Consider the following 14,365-nt stretch of genomic DNA (forward strand, 5'->3'; position numbering starts at 1 on the left):
CATCTGGGGTGGAAAGGGCGTGTCCCGTCATCTTACCCGTGACATGCCGCATCTGGAGCCATTTGTTCTCGGCGTTGCTCCTTTGTCGGGGGTCTTGCATACGGTCCCCTCTCCTGCCTGCCTGCTCTGTCAGCCGTCCATAGAAGTTGCCTTTTGCACAGGCAGTGGTCATAGTCCCCGAGGCCTGGGGGCTGCTCCCGGGCTCTGGCGTCAGACCTTGAGTTCCCAGTGATGTGTCTCCTCACATCGTCACCCTCTTAAAGCTGCAGAGTCTCGACTATAAAACCGAGACTGACAAGCCTACAGGAGACGGGCCTCAAAGCCCCGACACAAGCCTGGTGCATAGTAGACCCCATTCTTCCTCTTAGTCTTGTCACCTGTTCCCACAACTGTCCTTAGCGTGTGATGGTCCCCAGCACCCTCGGCCCCGTGTCTTCTGTGGGACCGGGAGCCCGTGCACCCACATGGGGCCAGCTGTGCCCAGCAGTATGGAATTCAGTGGGACCCTGCCGGCCTCCACCACTGTGTGCCTTGGACACTGGGTAAGGCTGTGTGCGCGCCAGGGGCTGCGTCCCCATCATCACCACCGGGGTCTTGGACAGGAAGCGCAGGGTGTATGTGTGCAGAGGGCTCACGGTCGTGTTCACACACATGGTACACTCTGTTACATGTGCACGTGCACACGTCACACACGCTCGTGCCTCACGTCAGCCTCTCCCTTCCTGTGTTTTCAGAAGTGGGTTTGGACCTCTGTGCGGGACTTAAATCCAGTCCCATTTTCTGTAGCTACGGAACTCTCTCTGTTCTGATGACTGTTTCCTGGTGGAGCAGAGAAAACTGCTGACGCCAGGTGATGCCCACCAGAGCGCGGGCCCCCAGCACGCCACCCCGGGAGCTGCTCTGCCCCCCGACCACACAGCTGGTCCTCGTACTTCCAGTCTGTCCACCTGCAGCGCTGGCCACTGGAGGCCACTGGGCCACAGCCAGGGGAGAAGATTCTGGAATCCTGGCACACAGAGCACGGAGGCCTTCCAGAGCATCCATTCCGCTGTCTCCCATGAAAGCCTCCTGTGAGCTCACTCAGCCAGCAGGGCATCATGCTGTGGTTTCCCAGGTCCAAATTCTTGCCTCCTCCCGGGCTCCCTCCAGCCCCGTGTTCTTGAAACATCCATGAGCTGAGCTGGCAAGCGGGAACGCCTTCCAGTGGTGTGTCCTCTGTGAAAGGGCTCGCACAGGTCCCTGACCTCATCTGATACGACCAGTCATCCCTCTGTGGCTGTTGGCTCTCCTCCATCGCTCAGTGCTCAGCATGAGGACGTGCTCGGCATCTGGGGAGGGTGCTGTGACAGGTCCCAAGGCCTAGTGGACGGGGCTTAGAGGAGGTGCTTCTGCGTCACACTGGGGGAGAGACCTTGGAGCGTCAGTCAGGCCCCAGGTCACCTAGAGCAGGGCCCAGGAAGGGGGCAGCCCTGGCCCGGCCTGTGTGGTTCAGGTGTGGATGGAGAGGAGGTCCGCGGGCCTGGGCACCCAGGCACAGATGGCCGACGGCGTGGGCATCTGCTCTGCCCCCCTCCATGAGGCCCCCCCTAAAATCATAGTAAGGGGATTGGGGTTTTGTTCTTTAAGAGTTTAACTGACAAGAGAGGATCCAGCAGCAATTCTTTGGAATCTGGGATCCAGTGGTGGGTAGCTGAATGGTGAGCAAACCCAGGAACATAGGACCGTGAGGGTGGCAGAGCCGAGCAGCACGCCCAGTTACACCACAAAACTCCCCAGAGTTGGCAGCAGTGGCCCTGGGGGAGGGGTGCTGGCTGCTCCCTGGCCAGTGTCATTGAGAGGCGGTCAGATCCCCACAGCTCCCGTCCAGCTGCATGCAATGGGCAGTTGCCTCTCCCCCAGCAAAAATGAAAAGTGGAAGATAGAGCCGTGCTTTCTTCTCCTGGAGCAGTGATTCCAGAGTGGTCCCCACTGGCGGCAGCCTCCGGGAACATGCAGAAACGCAGGGTTTCGGGCTCCAGCTCATTCGTGCAGGGTGAGAAATCCTGGGGGTGGGCCAGCCATTTGTGGTGACAGGCGCCACCTCACGTTTGTGAACCGCTGCTCTGGAGGGAGCTGCAGAGGACCCCTGCCCAGCGCAGAGTTCAGCACTGACAACTTGGGGGCCAGAGTGGACGGGCGCACATGGATCTGACACCCACCCGGCCCCTCACCCCACATCCGCTCCGTTCACCCCCCCAGGGCAGGCTCCTCTCGGGGCCGCTGACCAGCCTGACAAGACCAAAGGCACTGGTGTTGGGGACCCAGGAGACAGTGTGGCCTGTCACTGCACAGGGGCCCCCGCTCGGAGGGCCCTGAGAGCTCATTCCTGATTATAGTGGGTAACCAAGGACTGCTGGACGCTGAGAAACAGAGCAAGATGTACGAGGAGGGAAAAACGTCACTCGGCAGGAACACACCCTCAGAGGCAAGTAAACCGCCGGCGAGTTGTACCAGGGGACCCTTGGAGGTGAGGAAGGACGTCGCCGCAATGAAACGAGCAAGAATGCGATGGTTTAAAATGCTTTCAAAGAGGAAAAAAATGTGCTTTGTAAGTTACAAATATCAAGAGTTAAATGAAAACCTAAGTAGAAGATTTATAGGATAAAATAGGGAATAGAACAAAAACACAGTGAGATGGAAGACAGGAGAAAAAAGGTGAAGAAACTTCGAGGAACAGCCCGTGAGATCCAAAACCCGAGCAGTCAGAGCCTCAAAGGGGAGCGTTTCCCGGAGGGAAGGGAGGTTACTCTGCCTGTCATGTGGGCACTCAGAGACCATCCCCACCAGGTTCACGTGGGGACAAGGGGAAGACCCTGAGGACTTAAGGGAGGGAACGGAACGTAGGTGACTTGTGGGAGGTCAGGGGTTGGGATGGCCTCGTTCTTCTCCGCAGAAGCCCTGGAAGCAGGGAGGCCCAGATCTGTGCCGCGGGGCACCCGACTGCCGCCCCAACCCCCATGAGTCTGAGGACAGCTTCTCATTTTCAAGGTGTGAGAAGGTTGAGCTCCCCGCCCCCATTCTCAGGAGGCTGGGAGAAGATGCGCCTCCGGTAAAATGAGGGAAGAAACCTGGAAAGAAGACGTGAAATGCAGAGCGTCTGAGCGCCAGCCCAGGGCAGTAGCCTTGGCAGCAGCCAGTGCAGACTGGTTCTGGCCAGAGGTTCTGGGACTTTGTCAGAATGGAATGGAACACCTCCAGTATCTGGAGAGGCGATGTGGGCCGGAGCTTTCCATGCCTTTCTGCCCCATGTGGCCACTGCACAAGGCTTGTGGAGGCCCGGCGGGTGCCAGGCCACCCAGGCGCTGGGCTGGCAGGGATGGGCCTGCATGGCCTCAGAGGCTGGAGCCTTGGGGGAGGCACGTGGGCCCCAGCGGGCCTGAGTGAGGCACGGCCGTATGGTGGAGGGTGCCTGGGCAGACCCGGCTGCAGGTGTCTGACCAGAAGTGTGGGTGGTTCCGTCCTTGGGTCACGGGACCAGCCATGGCCGTGGTAGGTATGGTAGGGCGTTTCTTGGGCCAGGTCAGCTCAGGATCCTCAGGTTGAGGACATGCCCCCATGTGGACCACCGGCCACCTTCACAGAACCTGCACCCTCCTTCTCACAGGCTCATGGGCTGCTTCTGTCTGGGGCTGGGGGGACAGCCAAGGCATAGAGATAAAGCCCCATGGCTGAAGCCAGGCGTGTGACCCCAGGCCAGGCTCTGCTGCCGCCGCCACGGGCACCACAGGCCACTCCTCCCTGGGCAGCAGCCGTGTCCCCAGAGGGAGCATGTTAGGACAGCCAGACACCGTGCTGATGGCCCTTGTGCCCAGGTAGACAGATGGCACTGCCACTGTGAGCAGACCCTGGGGTAGACCGAGCACGGTGATGAGATGCCGGCCTCTGTGGTGGCGTATTTGTTTATTCCGCCTGGCGGCTCTGAGTTGTCAGCAGCCATGACTCAGCACACCTACCCTCCCCTGGGCCTCTGCTTCCGTCTCCAGCAGCAGGGGGACCAGGCTCCTGGGCTGTGACCTGTGACCTCCCCTAGGTTCCGAAGCCTTGGCACTGGTCAGCCCCTGACTGGGTTCTCTGGCACCCAAAGACACGTCCTGGCAAGCAGGGCTCCAGGGCCTGACACCACCAGCAAGTGTCCCGCCCCCGAGACGCTGGACCTCAAAGGCCAGCAGGTCCCAGCAGCACCTAGGCCTGTGGTTGTGAGGACAGGTGTTGCTGGGAGCAGCAGGCTTGCTGTGACCTGGGCCCCAGGCCAAGGCGCGGAGATGCTGCGCAAACAGACACGGTGGCCCTGCCCCTGGCTTGGCAGACCATGGAAACCATGGCCGGTCCTTGACGGGGACACGTAGGGTCCAGCGGTGCACAGGGACTGGCCTTGGAGCTGGCCGTCCGGGGGGCGGCACGCGATGGCCCCTCACAAAGCTGGTGGCAGAGGCTGTCCCCCCCCACCTCCTGTTGGCTAAACAGGAGGAGAGCGTGCCCCGCTCCCTGCCAGCATGCTGGGGGCCGCTCTGGGCACCCTGGTTGGGGGTGAGGGGCGGCCACCTCCCGCCACTACCTGCTCTGATGGTGGTTAGGCAGGAAAAGCTCTTCCTGAGGTTTTTCTGCTGGATCTTTGACAAAAGAATTGCTAAACCATCCATGTCAATTGCACGGCCCCTGGGTTGGCAGGAACCTAAAACCTCAGCCCCCACCCCCACCCCCTTGGCTCCTCGCATGGCTTCCCTGCCTTCTCCAGGCTGGGCCAGACAGATTATTAATTACGGTTTAATTAGGTGATGCATTAATATTAAAATAACCTAATCTTATCAGAGCGACACTTGGAGGGTGATCCGATTTGTCACTGCCTGACTGTGGGCACCGCTGGTCCTGGGGTGTCTCGGGAGCAGGAGGGAAGCTGTTGGGGCACGGGGAGCCCATCTGCTCTACCCTGAGAGGAGGACTCCCGGGAGGGCCTGGACTGGCTGCTTCCCTGGGTGGCAAGTGCTCCAGGACGGCATGGCTGGGAGGGAGCCTGCTGGGAGGGGACCTGGTGCCCCTTGCTGGCCAGCCGTCCGAGGGTGGGCACTCACTCGGGACGAAGGAAGGTTCCAGCCACGGGTCACACGTGAGGACTCAGGCTTCATGTGATTAGTACCTCGCACTTGGTGACACAGCCAGGCCTTACTGTGCCATCATAGTTAGATGGGGGCTGTGCTCAGCTCTGGGGGTAGGTAAGAAGCCCCGCTTCTTGCCCAGCTCCTGCCCCTCAACTATAGGGGGGATCTCAGAGCTGAGGGGCATGAGACTGCCGGAAGGGGACAGGGAGGGACCCACTGCTTGGTGTCCTCCAGCTGTCCCTGCTCCATGAGTTGTCCCCTCTTCCACTGTGGCACTGGGAGCAGCGGGGGGGCTGTGTCCCAGCCTGGGTCTGTCCTTACCTCCCTCCCCCTTCCATAGAACAGTGTGGTCTAAGCCACCTCTCAGCCTCGCAGCAGGAGGGGAGGGAGAGCCGGGTGGGCACTGGGGCCTTTGCAGCGGCTGCTTGGTAGGTGGTGCGGCCGGCTCGGCTCACAGAGCTGGGCAGGTGCCCGGCCAGCCCCTCTGGAGAGCCCCGCACCTCACAGCGCAGCTCTGACTGGGCACCAGTGCCCTTGACACCTGTCGCGCTCTTGCATTCCCAGCAGCCAAGAGAAGCTTTGTGCAGAGGCCTGTTCTGGGAAGGAGGTGTTCTCTGTGCTTGTGGGACAGGGAGCTCTGTGCTTGCACAGGACAGCTGCCTCTGGCCGAGCCATGGAGCCAAGGGGCCGGGGTGAGGCAGGAGAGAGGTCTAGACCCCAAACGCAGGTGGCCTGGGCACCAGCATCTTCCCTGAAGGGAAGAGAAAGGAGAACAATTTTTGGAAGTTCCAAACGGCGGCAGCCAAAGCTCACAAAGGCCAAGTGGGTCCCTCCCAGGCAGGGCCTAGGGCCAGCCGGGCACCCAGGTGGCACACACTTGGGGCGACCTGAAAACACTGCAGAGGCTTCCAGAGCCTGCAGTCGACCCTGAGCCCGCAGGAGGGGGGTCAGACACTCAGATACACTGGTACCAAATGCCAAACAGAACAGCGGAGACAGAAGGGCCAGCACCGGCTCCTGTGTGGGGTCAGTGCCCGGTAGTGGGACCACCACGTCTTGTGGTCAGTGTACACTTAGATCTGCGAGAAACAGCTATGTGAGAAGTCCCGTGGCTGCACACCCGCTCCAGCTGGTGTCACAGTGTGTCTGTGGTGAGCTTTCATCACTTGTTACGTCACGTTGCCCTGACGTCTGAGTGCTGACCATCTTTTGTCGCGTGTTGGTCATCCCTGCATCCTCTTGGCTGGAGTCCATTCAGGTCTTTGCCCGTTTCTTGATTAGACATGTTCTTTGTTCTGAATTGAGGGAGTTTCCTCTTCTGAGTGTCTTTCTCAGAGCAAACCTTTTTAAGTTTGGTACACTCTGATGACCAGTTTTCCTTTTACAGGAGTCAGAGCTGAGAGCTCTGCCTGACCCAAGGTCAACACACTTTTTTCCTATATTTTCTACTAAAAGTTTTTTAGTTTGACATTTAAATCTGTGATCCATTTTGACTTAATTTTTTAATATGTATGAGATTTAGATTGAGGTACTCTTGCTTTTTGGGTTTTTATATGAATGTCCAATTAATTGTTCCACCATCATTTGTTAAAAAGACTTATTTTCTTCCATCAATTACCTTTGGTCCTTTGTCACATCAATTGACTAATGTGTGTCTGTTTCTGCACCCTCTCTTCTGTTCCGTTGATCTAATTGTCTGTCCCTTCGCTAATACCACGCTGTCTGGATACTGTAACTTGATAGTAAGTCTTAAAATCAATAGCATAATTCTCCAAACTTTATGCTTCCTTTTCAAAATCGTTTTGGTAATTTTAGTTCTATTGCCTTTCGTATAAATTTTAGAATCAGCCTGTCTAGCTATAAAATCCCTGCCGAGGCCTTTTATGGTGATCTCGTTACATCTATAGATCAGTTTGGGGAGAATCCGTGTCTTTAATGTGATGAGTTTTTCCAAAACACGGTACGTCTCTCCATTGATTTAGGTTTTCTTTTAATTCTTTCATCAGCATTTTGTGATATTCAGCACACACGCACGCACACGTACACATATACTACTACATGTTTTGTTAAATGTATACTTAAGTGTTTGATTGTTCTTTTTATTTTTAGAGTTATTTTAAGTGTTTTGTTTTTTACTGTTTCCGTTTGTTCTTTGCTTGTATGTAGAAATATAACTGGTTTTTGTGTTGGTCTCATATCCTGCAACCTTGCTGTACTCACTTAATAGTTCTGGGAGGGTTTTGTTGTTTTAGGGGGGTTTTTATTCTTGGTAATCATGTCATCTGTGAATAGGGACTGTTCTGTTCAGTCCCGTAAAACTGGATATTTTGTATGTTGTGTTCTTGCCTTTTTGTCCTGACTGGGGCTGCAGGACAGTGTTGGACAGGAATGGGGAGAGTGGCCTCTTCCTGTTCCTGATCTCAGGGAAAGCACTGAGTCTTCACCCTGAAGTGCACATATGCTGTCTGCTGTGCATTATTTGTAGGTCTTCTTTTAGCAAGTTGAGGAAGTTCCCTTCTAGTCTTAGTTTGTTGAGAGTGTGTATCATATTGGATGTTGGGTTTTGTCAGATGCTTTTTCTGCACCAGTTGATATGATCATGTGGGTTTTCTTCCTTAGGCTGTTGGTGTGGTGGATTATTTGTGAAATTTTACAATATTGAACCAGACCCTGAGCTAGCTCCCTTAGTAAATGCTCGACGTGCACCTGCTAAGAATGTGTATTCTGTCTTTTAATAGGTGTTTTTAGAGCATTTATATTTAATGTAATTGTTCATACGTTTGGATTTAGGCCTATCATTTTATGCCTAGTTTTGTTTGCCCTCTCTGCATTTAATTTCTGTTTTCCCTTTTCTACCTATTTTCAGATTATTTGAACATTTTTTTCATATTCCATTTTGATTTATCTTTTTTTTTTTTTTTGAAACACATGGCAATTTATTTTAATTTCTTTGAATCCTGAAGTTTTAATCTTCAAAATGTGGGAAATTCCCGTTGTCTTGCAGAGGTAAAAGTCTGAAAGAATAATCTATTTATCTTATTTTTTATTATATCTCTTTAGATACTTTTTAAAATGATGTCTCTAAGGATTCCAGTATACATATGTACTTGACTTTTCACAGTGTACTTATAATTAATATTTTACCAGTTTAGGGTGATAAAGTGGTTCCTCACCACACCCCATCTGCTGTGAAAATCCCACTGTAAATGTTACAATTATTGCTTTTAACTGTCATACATATGTTAAAGAACATACGAGAGAAAAACAGTTTATGGGTTTTGCCTAGACATTTAGAACCTCTGTCGCTCTCCCTTTGTTCCTGAAGTTCCAGATTTCCCTCTGGTGTCATCTTTCGTCAAAGAAGCTACCTTTGGAGTTTCTTTCAGAGCCAGCTGCTGGTACCGGATTCTCGTAGTCGCCCTTCATCTGGTAGCTCTTAATTCTGTCCTCATTCCTGAAGGACATCTCTGCTGCACGTGGAATTCTGGGTCAGCGGTTCTCTTCTTTCACCACTTGAAAAATCAACATCATTTCTCTCGCTCCGGCCTCCGTGGTTTCTGATGAGTAAGCCGTCCGTAGGCATTCAGGTGATCGTCCCTGTGTAAAAGACAGGTGGTCGGAAAATGGGATTTGTGAGTTAAAAGGGAAAGGATGAGAAAGGCATACTGCACAAACACGCCGTCTGATGGGTTTCAGTGTGTGTCCCTGTGATGCATGTGACAGTGGTAGCATCCAGGGGCCGGGGGCCTGTCCAGTGACAGCTGTGCTCCAGTTTCAGAAGTAAAACACTGTTTCTAAGTAGCCTGTGACAAGCCAAGCACATACTTTGTGGTCACCATGTCTCAAATTGTCGAACGATTCTAACATTTCCATCGTTCTGGCTTTGGTGCTTCTGGCTTTGTTTTTCCTAACAGTTTGTCTTTTCCTGGTTCTTTATCTGTTGGACTGTCTTCGGGAGATTTTGAGGATCACGTCATGAGATTCTAAGTCTTTCTGAAATTCAGTGGAGACTGTTAACCTTTGGTGGTTGGTTGGTTTCAGCCGGCTGCTGCCACCACCTCCCGAGGGCTGTGCTTCTCCCAATGTCGAAGCCTCCTCCGTGCTGCTGGCACCCCCGGCGCAGGCTCCCTCGGTGCGTTGGGTCCCGGCAGGGTCTGGCACACAGTCAGGGCCTCGTAGCCTTTGCTGTGCTATGTAGAGTCATGTCAGACCCCCACATGCCCAGCTCAGAGAAACAGGGGTGCATGCACCGCTGGGTGGGAGCATCCCCCAAGCTCCCCATCCCTGAACTCCAATCTTCGCTCGTTCCCTGAGGGCTCCCTTCACAGACCTTTGGCCAGAAACCCGGGTTCACTTGCCCTGCTCTCCACGCGCTTCCCATAGCGACATTAGTGTTTCAGGCTGACAACCCCTGGGGACAGAGCAGGAAGCCACAGGGAGTCACCCCACTCTCTTGGGGTCACAGCTCCACAAGTCAGACAGAAGGTTTCTCCCTCGGGATTCTGGGCACCTGTCCAGCTGTACCTGCACTCCCCAGGACTGTCTACGTACGGGGATAGAAGAGGATGGAAGAAAGAAAAGCGGGATTTCTCCTAGTTCTTTCTTGGGCCACAAAGCGAGGGCTTCTCTCCACACTCTCTGTCTGTGTCCGGGAGTCAGGCGCCTTTGCACCTGGGCCAGGTGACACCAGAGTCCATCCAAACAGCAGCAGCAGCAGCAGAGCTCCAGAAACAGGCTGCAAGCCACACCTCACCCAGTGTGAGCTGGTCACCTCAGGATTGCCATGACTAGTAAATACATGGACTCCATCATCAAAAGCTTCCAAACATGAACTCTTCTAGGCCTGGGTGGTTTCACGGGTGAATTCTGCCAAACACACTCTTCAAGAAAATGGAAGAGGGAACTTTTCGACTCATTTTATGAAGCAAATATCAACCTAATTTCAAAACCAGTGACAAGACAGAAAACGAAACCTATAGGGATTTATTTTTGTATTTATTCCAGGAATGCAAGCCTGGTTAGCATTCAAATATCAGTTGATATAATCAACCATATCACCTTGATCAAATCAACTGATGGAGTAAAAGCATCTGACAAAATACAGCACCTCAGAAACTCTCAGCAAACCAGGAAAAGAGGGGAACTTCCTCAGAATGACAAAGAGCATCTACAAAATACCCCTCTGGCATCATGCGTGTGTGTGTGTGTGTGTGTGTGTGTGTGTGAGTGTGAGAGAGAGAGAGAGAGAGAGACTCCCCCACTTTCCCCTGAGATGAGAAACGAGGCACAGACGTGCCCTCGCACCCCCGATTAAACACATCGGAGCCCCGGTCAGGGCGGCAGGAAAGAAAAAGAAAAGGCACACGGTTTGGAAAGGAAGGAGCAGGTTTTTCTCCTTGCCGATGACATGACTGCTTATATGGGAAATCCTAAGAAGTTCAAAAACAAACAGAAACTATAAGGAGACTTCAGCTTTGACTTTGTGCACTGATCTTGTATCCTGCACCCTTGCTGAACTCCTTTCGTGTGACATGAGTGCACGTGTGTATATGTATGGTGTGTATGCATATTACCTACTACATAGTAGCAGTAGCCCTGTGGAAACTGAAATGAAAAGCATGAAACCATTTCTATTCAGTTCTGCTTACTGCGTAGTGTTCTTTAACGTAAATAAAAATGGTGCCTGTTGTGCATTTCTCTGATTGCCAATAAGGAAGAACCTTCTATTTCTTCTTTGCAGAATTGTCTCATCGTGACCAGTGCTCCTTTATCTCTTTTTAAATTCGTTTTGTGTATAAGCTTAACTTTTAGTTTATCCTTATGATTATTTTGTACAGAAAGTTTTAACTTAGGGGGAGATCTCATCTGTTAATTCTATTATTTTTAAGTGTAGAAAGTTCTTTAGTGATTTGATAAATAGTTCTATTTTCTTCTGGGACCTTTTGGCATTTTTTAATATTTAAAGATTTAATCTACTTAGCACTTATTTTCGTGTATGATATGAGGTCAAGATCCAAATGGAGCTTTTCCCAGATCACGCAACAGCCCTCTAGTGCCAGTTACCCTGTATTATAACCCTTCCCTGCCCTGTAATTTATGTGTCCTTATCTTTATTAAATTCTTATACATAATAGGACCTGTATTTATGTTTTCTGTTTTTCATTTCATTTATGTGTACCATATTTTAAGTAATTTTAACTTTAAAATATGTTTTATATCTAGTAGAGCAGGCATTACTCTCTTTTTTCACTTATTTTCTTACCTGTTTATTATTCTAAATGAATTTTAGAATTACTTTGTCAAGTCCAAGAAAAAGCCATTGAGATTTTGGTTTTTTATTGAAATTGCATAGAAATATAAATTGCTTTGGTAGGTGAATTTTCAGCTTCACTGCGTCCGTGTGTCTGGGGAGGGGAGTGAGGGCCTGTGGGAGGACCAGGGGTCCCAGGCACAGGCTGCGGTGGCAGGACCCCCTTCTCCGGACCACGGAGCCGGTCTGCTGGCGCTGGATCCAGGTGGTGTGGGCCCCGGGCCTCCATCTGCCACAGTCTGGGGTCCAGTCGCCTCCCTTTGCCAGGTGCTGGTGCCACTGGCTGCCAGGGCCTGGTCCCAGCCTGTCCACCCTCTGGCCTCTGCATTACTCGCAGGGTGCAGGGAAAGCGTCCCCCAGCCTGCTTTTCCCAGGTTCTGGGAGACGACGCCCCTGCCCAGGGCAGCCCCGCCCAGTCCGGGTCTGTGCTGGAGGGCGGCCCATCCGTGCCCCACACCTGAGCACGCACGGCCTCCATTCTGCCCTCCCACAGTGTCACTGTCTCACGCGCTCTGCGGCCTCTCCAATTGGAGGCCACCCCCGAGGACGGCAGGGCCTCGCATAGCCCTGGAAGGACGGACAGACGGACGGTGTGAGGTGGCTCCTAGCCTCTGGGCCAGTTTGAAACTTCAGCTCCCTCCCCAGACCCACCTTCATGAATTTCTTTGTTTGTTACCTTGGTTCTTGGCCTCTCCGGTGAAGGACAGGGGTGATGCTTGCTCAGCCTAGGAGCCTGGGGCTGTGACCCTGGGCTCAGGCAGTGCGTGCTCCTGGGGTTCCTGTTCCGTGGGTGCCCCCAGCACTGACAAGAGGCTGAGCACACAGTCCCCAGGCTGTGGGCTGTGTGCTCAGGAATGGAGATGCTAGCAGCTGCTGCTGTCGTCATCCCCAGGGGTCGAGGCAGAACGCTCTCTGGAAGGAGAGACATACACGGCTGCACCCGAAACAGTCCTACAGGTGATGGCCGGCAGCTGGACGGGGCGCCCACCTTCACAGGCTGGAGCCAGGGCCCTAGGAGAGGTGAGCGGGCAGACAGCACCCTGGAGTTTCCAAGGACCTGGACACGAGTCTTGCTCACCACCTGCCAGCTGAGTGGCCTGGGCAGGGCTCATCCCTCCTCTGAACTTACCTCCCCCATCTATGAAGCCAGGCCTACAGCCCAGCTCTGAGGACCCAGGGAGGCAGGTGGGGGGGTCGCTGACCTGCTGGCCCAGAGAGTCATGGCAGGGCCACATTGGCATGAGGGCGTGCCACTGCCCAGAGCTGCCAGAACAGACGTCCCTGTCACTGACTGCAGCTTGTCCAGAGCCCCAGATGAGCCGGGCAGGAGCCAAGCAGTGTCTCGGGTTTCAGTGGTCCTGGGCCTGGGGGCGCCGCTGAGGTCAGCCCACTGGTGTGTGCAGGAGCCAGAATGTGTGTCCCCTGTCGGGCCCTGCCCCCCCAGCTGCTTCCAGACTTGGGCCCTGTGGAGAACTGGTTGGCACTTTAATTACTGCGAGTCCCGGCCTGCTCCCTCTCCACACTGTTTGTTTATTCTTAGTGTCAGGTAATAAAGGAGAACACCATCAATTAGGTGTTTAATTGGAGTTGTAAAGAAGGCGGGTAATTTAATCACTGGGTGTGCTGGCAGGCGGGGCAGAGGAAAGGGCGCCATCCCTCAGTCTCCCGGCTCTACTGCGTGTACACAAGTGCCAGTGTGTCCCGGGCCCAGCCCGGCCTTGACTCTATCCGTGGGGTAGGACCTGGTGCAGTCCAGGGGCCATACTTCCCGTGTGGACACCGACCCACCCCCCACCCCTCCCCAACCTCTCTTCCCACCACTTTCGGGACAAGGTGGTGAGAGCCAGTGGAAACGAGGCTGCCTCAGCGTCCCTGACAGCCAGCGCAGGAAGCCCTGTGACGTCGTCCACAGAGGAGCTCTGTCTGCAGGGTCTCTGCGCCTCCCTCCCTGAGCTCCAGGGGCTGCCTGACCCCTGCACGCCCTTCTCTTCGGTACCGCACTGCAACGTGTTCAAAACAATGGGACGTCACTACAGACCTGCCAGCTGGCCACACCCAAGCACACTGACGTCACCAAGTGCTAGCAGGACGTGTGGCAGCAGGCCACTTTGGGGGACAGTCTGGCGGTTTCTTCCAAAACTAAAACACTTATCATACGACCCAGCAGTCATGCTCAATCATAATTTACCCGAAGGAGCTGAAAACACATGTTCACACAAAACCCGCTCACGGATGTTTACAGCAGCTTTCTTCGTAATTGCCCAAACTTGGAAACTACGGAGGTGTCTTCAGTGGGTGATGGATAAGCAAACTGGTCCATTCAGACGAAGAAATATTATTCAGTGATTAAAAGAAATGAGCTGTCAGCCAGGAAAAGACCCGGGGGAGCCTTACATGCATGTCGCTAAGTGAAAGGCGCCCCTCTGAGAAGGCTGCATGCTGTGTGATCCCAGCTCTGTGGCGTCCTGGGAAGGGCAGAACTGGGGGGACAGTACAAGATCACTGGTTTCTGGGGTTGTGGGGGAGAGCACAGGGTTGTTGGGGTGGTGAAAATACTCTGTGTGACACTGCCATGGTGGGTACGTGTCATTGTTTATCTCTCCAGACCCCTGGCACGTCCCCACCACAGGTGAATGGTAATGCAAGCTACAGACGGCTGTAATGTCTGTCAGGGTGGCTCCCTCAGTTGTAATGAATGTCCCATTTGGGGACAGCTGGGAAATCTCTGCGCCTTCCTCTCAAATTTGCTGTGAGTCTAGAACAGCTCTAATAGTCTTTTTAAAAACCCCAGCAACCTCCTGGCTTCCGGTGCTTCGGTGGACAGTGATTTCTGGTGAGTGACAGTGGTGCACAGCCATTGCCGCCTCTAATGTGGGGACTTCTCCATCACCCCTGACGGGCTTCTCCTCTGGCTCGCAGC

General features: G+C 53.4%; 1 protein-coding gene across 5 annotated transcripts in view; it reads left to right on the plus strand.

Moving 5' to 3' along the window:
* The window catches only part of MAD1L1 (mitotic arrest deficient 1 like 1), a 284,873-nt gene that overhangs the window by 225,968 nt on the left and 44,540 nt on the right, over positions 1 to 14,365 (plus strand). The gene's annotated exons all lie outside the window — the stretch shown is intronic.

The sequence above is a fragment of the Rhinolophus ferrumequinum genome, chromosome 24 (genome assembly GCF_004115265.2).
Source record: "Rhinolophus ferrumequinum isolate MPI-CBG mRhiFer1 chromosome 24, mRhiFer1_v1.p, whole genome shotgun sequence".
NCBI lineage: Eukaryota > Metazoa > Chordata > Mammalia > Chiroptera > Rhinolophidae > Rhinolophus > Rhinolophus ferrumequinum.